A 6,372-nucleotide genomic window follows, 5' to 3' on the forward strand; every position below is an offset into this window, starting at 1 on the left:
GTGGTTTTTGGAGACCAGGTATTCTAACAATCTATTGGAATTCATATGGGTACCAATTGCACTCTGTTATTACCGGACCTATTTTTATATTCACATGAAGCAGAATTTGTGCAAAATCTTATACATGAAAAGAAGAAAACACTTGCTGTGGCCTTCAACATATCAACGACGTATTGTCAATTAACAATGGTGATTTCCATTCCTACGTCGATACGATATATCCTGGTGATCTTGAGATAAAAGATACCACAGAGTCTGACATATCTGGTAATCTTTAACATTAATGGTAATCTAACAACCAAGCTATGTGATAAATGTGATTACTTTAACTTTTCTATTGTCAATTTCCCTTACTTATGCAGCAATATACCTTCATCACCTGCATACGGAGTGTATATATCTCAGTTGATTCGATACGCAAGAGCTTGCTCTACGTATGAACAATTTCTAAAACGAGGTAAACGTCTTGTTAAAAGTCATCATGTCGTAAGTTCTATGGTCGATACAGTGACCTTGACAGCAAATACAATTTATCATTGAGTCAAATGCTGACTGACATTCATCATACTCATTGTTAGTCCATTATTTATACACTGAATTGACAACGGATTTTTTCCGTTATTTCCTGATCATGACAAGGAGGACACGGCAGGTGTGACCGGTCAGCAGGGGATGCTTACTCCTCCATGGCACCTGATCCCACCTCTGATGTTTCGGAGATCCTTGTTTGCTCTGCGTTTATTTTGTATTGTTTTATGAACTTTGAGATTGAATACTGTTCGTTATCTCCATATCCTTCTTGCTTCATTGAACCTCTCACATAATTTGATTGTAAGCTGCTCATCTTTTTGAATATGACTGTCTGTCTTATTTTGATGTGCCGTAAAGGTTTCGGGATTTTTATCTTCCCCCTTAGTGTCAAATGACGCTTTCACAGAAATCAGGTTTCAAGAACTCCTCATATATTTCACTGTGTAGCTGAATCTTCTCTATGCAAGATAATTGAATATATGCAAATCATTTTCTATAAAATATTATTTGACAGTTTCCAGTAAAAAGTACATCAATATACATATATATAACACAGAACATTGTGTATGAGAAATAAAAAACATCAAAATTATCCAAAACTGCTGCATCTATTATAATATTCTCTACTATATTTTTGTGAAAAACATGAAAAAGCATCAGGGCCGGCCAGGAAAAACTAGAGATAAAAATAATGTTTAAAAAACTAAAAAAAAAAAAAAAAGCTCAAGAAACCTGTGTCCGTTGCCAAGTGCCGCTGGATGCAAAAATAGTTGCGACGGATCTCCCAACCTACCAATCAACCCTAAGAAAAAAAATAAAAAAAATATATTTATTCATACCGTTATCTATAAAATAAGAAAATTAAGCTTTTGAAGGCTTAAGTCGGCGGCTAGAAGTGACCAACCTTTAAAATCAGTTCTCTACTACACTTCAAAATCAATTCTATTGGTCACTCTCTGACCAATCCACACAACATGCGTATAATCTTCTTGTCATTAAAGCCGCTTGGTCCGATTTTAATCGCTAAAAATATATATTCGTTTTTCTTTTTGAAAAATAATATTGATATTGATCCGTCTTGCTTTTTCTGATTCATATCACTAAATAACCATCACGAATCAGTATATCGTTGAAACAGAGAGAGCTTAACTCATCAAATCGCAAAAAACCAGCAAAACTAAACAAAATCATTGTGAGGTTTCTAACAATTAACAAATCTGTTGAATCCTGGAACTTAACACACAACTCTATTAAAACTTCTTTGGTAATCGGCTCCTTTTTGTTCACAGATTTAGAAACTTTTCTCCTCGCTGCTTCCTGTATAGATAGAACAAATGAATTTTTTGTAGGATCTGTAAAACCGGAACAGTCATGCGCCCACTTAATCCCATACACAGCCGAATTAATTGGATGTTGCTTTGCGCCATTATAATTATCTACAAGGTGTGTCAAATACAATGCCACGTGAATGGGGTTTGCCGGAAGTGCACTATGTCCATGTGATTTGATGAAGGTCTCCCATCTTTTGAAAGCGTTGAAATAGTTTTTGTTCGTGTTGTCACTTTTACTTGATAATATCAAAACACTCATTTGGGGACAAAGATCGTCCAAATAACTGCCAGGTTTAACTCCACTTTACAGCGCTACCTTCCGAACTCTACCCTGCAAACCTATTCCTGAAAAATCAAAATTCAATTCTTTATAATTAGAACATCATATGAAATACAAGTCCTTCTTTACCAAATATACCGTTCTTTCCACTACCTCTACACACAACATCAACATTTTTAAGTTTGGCTACATTTTTTACATACCAAATGAAATTGCCATCCTTACAGACCAACATTGGCCAGAAGGGTGCAGATTTCCACTCTGGTATCACCAGAGTACACTTACACTTCTCAGTCTCAAGTTTTCTTACACATCTTTGTATCAAACAAGGTGGTGGTACAACCCAGTTAACACAATCTGACCATTCCTGTTCAAAAGCATCGACTCCGCTTGATTCAGCGCACAGACATAGCAATGTCCTGTAAACCCTTATTTCTACTTCCTGCCTTAAATATGTGGGGCACATTCTTGTTCTCTGAATTTACTTCAACTGAATTTCTCTTGACCAAATCCACATAATTATCTAAAATTCTCTTCACAGTTTCAAGTTCCCTCCAAGTGGAACTCTGTCTACTTTCACACTCATTCCAAATACCATACCATTCGTATTCCTTCTGTTCATCCTTTGAACTTAGAGTCAAATGACCTCAATATCCTGAATTTGAAGCATCACAAAATACTTCAATTTGTCTGACATCTTTGTCCCTTACCTTACTCAACGGAACACCCTTTTTTTCATTCATGCTTTCCAAATGTTTAAGCCAAAACTGAAATTCCTCTACAGCTTCTTTACTCAACATAATATAAGAATTCCAACTGGATCTTATTAAAATGCAATAATACATATATCTGGTTCTTAGCCTAACTGCATCCCCAAACACAGTTTGTGTTGAAATGATCTGACCGACTACTGATGCAATGAATCTCACTTCAAACCATTCGTATCCGGCTTTGACGCCTTCCAAAATATTTTGAACATTTCCTTTAAGTTTGTTTATCCTAGAATTTGATACTGATATTCTATCACGTTTTGTGTCCCAAACAAAACCTAGCCAAATTATTTCTTGAACTGGTTCCCACTGACACTTCTCATCAGCCACTAAAAACATAATGCATTTAAATCAGCTTGAATTTTTTCAATAATGATTCTAGCGTGATCTAAAGTTTTAGCGCCACCTATGCCGTCATCTAAATACATAACGATTTTATAACCCTTCGATCTCCAAAATTTAACTACTTCTCGCAAAACCTTTGTGAAAATATATCCAGCAGTGCTAATGCCAAATGGCACAACGTTAAACACATATAATTTGTTTTCCCATTTAAAACCCAAATACTCTCTGACTAACTCATTTATCATAATATGATGATAAGCGCTTTTCAAATCAATTGAAAAAATGTAATCACCCTCTTGAAAAAGTTCACGTGATGTACTTGCGTCTTCATACTTGTGTTTATATTTAAATAAATGTGGATTGACATGCCTAGCATCTAAAACCAACATTTGTTTTTGTTTATTACCTGCTACAGTCAATGGATTCACTACCGTAGGTTTGTTCATAACCCGTCGAACACAGCCCTTTTTTTACTAACTTTTCTATTTCATTTGATACAAAATTGGCATTCTCCAATGCAGATTTGTTATTTTTAAGTTCTATAGGACTCGGAATTGTAAACTAGAGGTACTGTGAGCAATGAGCTCACTAAATGATACCCCCCGCCTCCCATATGGTTATAACTGATGACAAAGTCCATGATTTGCCATGGCTGGGAAACCCAAAATATATGTCAGATCAAAAAGTAGAATAGGAGGTGCACAATGGCAATATATAATAAAGATTCTGTGAAAGTTTCATTAAATTTCACTCAGTGGTATAAGAGGAGTTGCGGATAAGAGATAGGTACCCTAAAGCGTAACAGACGGACGGACGGACGTACAGACGGACGGACGGACGGACGGACGGAATTAACGATTACTATATACCCTCCCGCTTTTCAAGCGGGGGGTATAATAAAGGCAGTTTGTAACCAAATTCAATTACACGTAAGACATACCTGCTCGCTCTAATCGAACGCCATTGACCTACATTTTCTCTCAGTCTACCTACCGGTGAATTACCTGTGTTCGTCTCGCATGACTGCTTTGTGTCAAAACATTCAAATACAAAACTACTTATCTTTTCATCTATTTTTTCTGTACAATCCTTTCTCCAGTGTCCCTTCTTATGACACCTGTAGCACTGGCCCGATCTCCATACATCTGGCGTAGTAGAGGTTGAAGGGCTGCCTCCTGTAGCGTTGATAGAAGGGTAGGGCCTCCACTTCTCTCGCATATCCCTTCAACGTTTGATACGTTCGTCCTTGACTTTTCTCTCTGCTCTTGTTTGCGCCTTGGAAATTCTTTTTTCATCATCTGAGTCCGAAGCTATTGGGTTTTTTACATATTCATCTAACGCTCTCCACCCGGCCGATGACGAATCTGCTAACTTAAGTAGTTTTTGTCTCTGTTTAATCAAGTCAATACCTTCTGTTATCTTTTGTCTCACTCCTAGAATGCGGTTCTCTTCCAGTTCTTCGTTCGCCTCCTTCAGCTTTGCCATTACTTTATCAATGTGCTTATGCTGTTCTTCATTACCGCGCTTATTGAATTTATAATTATCTGTGAACACTTGCTTTAAGGTTATCCGATCCTCAGGTTCTGAAAATCAGGCATTGAGTAAGTGAAAATGCTCACAAAGATTTCTCTAAATTCTCAAAGTAAAATGTATTTACCCACGGTGTTTCTTTAAACTTCATCTTTAAATTCAACCATGTTATATAGGGAAAATTAGTAAATCTCAAATAATTTTTCAGGAAATGCGATTAGAACTACCTACTGCATATTTTCTAATTGATAATTGATCAAGAAATACATTTTAAGAATAAGAATCATAGGTATCCAGGCTTTTAAAGAAAATTGCATGATTTTTTTTACTTATTGGTACTTTACTTTCTCCTACTTAGTTCCATCGTTTCATAATGCTTAGTGTATGAAGTGTTTCCTTTTATATAAAACACCGAAAATCACTTCTAATTTCAAATCATGCTTATAAACATTGGTAGCTAAGGCTAAATTAAAAGGACTTTATTTTTTTAAAATATGCAAGTTTACGGGTACAAATGTCAACTTTTTTAATATCGTTGTTAAAACTTTAAAAGAACATTAAATCATACGTAGAGGCATAAAATGAAAATTGTTGCATGAAAAAATTTCAATTTCAAGCTTTATTTTAAGACTTCTTGAATTAAATTATGAATTTAAGAGTTATCCTTCCTGGCTGAGGATCGGATATCCTTAACTTCGCTTCTTGCCGCTCGGCGATTATTTTTTGATTTTCATTTATACTTCTCTGCACTGTCGAAAGTCAACTGTCCAAAATACTGGAAAACTGACTCAAAATCTCATTGTTGGCCTGCTGAATTGACCGATTTATTTGCTGTTGAACGTCCCCGGCGTCCATAATTAAGCTGTTGCACGCTTAAGTCGGCGGCTAGAAGTGACCAATCTTTAAAAACCAGTTCTCTACTGCACCTAAAAATCAATTTCTATCGGTCACTTTCTGACCAATCCACACAAAATGCGTATAAACTTCTTGTCATTAATATATTTTCCCGCTATACTAGCGAAAGGCGGGAAAATATCATTATGTTATAACATTGAGAAAATGAATATTCCTTCAATTTCAAAAGAAGCATTTTATTCGTTCATCAAATTTTGATTGTTGCAATTTTCCTCTGTTTTTAACTGCAGTGATCCTTTTCAAACTTACAAAATTACTCAATGAAATATTTGATAAATTATTCATTCAAGTTGAGTTCTTAAAGCGATCTAATTAGGTCTTCCCACCTTTTTGTGGAAAGACCTCTTCATCATATTGTATATTTAAAGTTATTCCGAAAAACGACCCCCTATGTTTAAACTTTGACCCCTTACGAAGTTATTGACCCTTTCACCATATCGCTTGTTATCGCTACTCCTCCAAAACCGTAAACCGTAGAGATACAAAACCTTCACCAATGTCTTCAACTAATTTAGGAAACTTTTCAATCTATTCATTGCGAAAGTTTTCTTCGAACCCTTCAATGAGTTACGGACCCTGAAAGTTTATAAATTTTATGAGTCATTAAAAATTTTCAAAACGAGAAGTCGTAGAGACATGCATAAGATTTATTGACCTCTGACCTTCAAAT

General features: G+C 35.6%; 1 pseudogene; it reads right to left on the reverse strand.

Moving 5' to 3' along the window:
* Positions 1-2,537: 2,537 nt before the first annotated feature.
* On the reverse strand, positions 2,538-5,642 carry LOC134246177 (uncharacterized; annotated as a pseudogene).
* Between the last annotated feature and the right edge of the window lie 730 nt (positions 5,643-6,372).

This window comes from Saccostrea cucullata, unplaced genomic scaffold, assembly GCF_032062105.1.
Source record: "Saccostrea cucullata isolate Sc308-1 unplaced genomic scaffold, CSIRO_AGI_Scuc_v1 ctg5370, whole genome shotgun sequence".
NCBI lineage: Eukaryota > Metazoa > Mollusca > Bivalvia > Ostreida > Ostreidae > Saccostrea > Saccostrea cuccullata.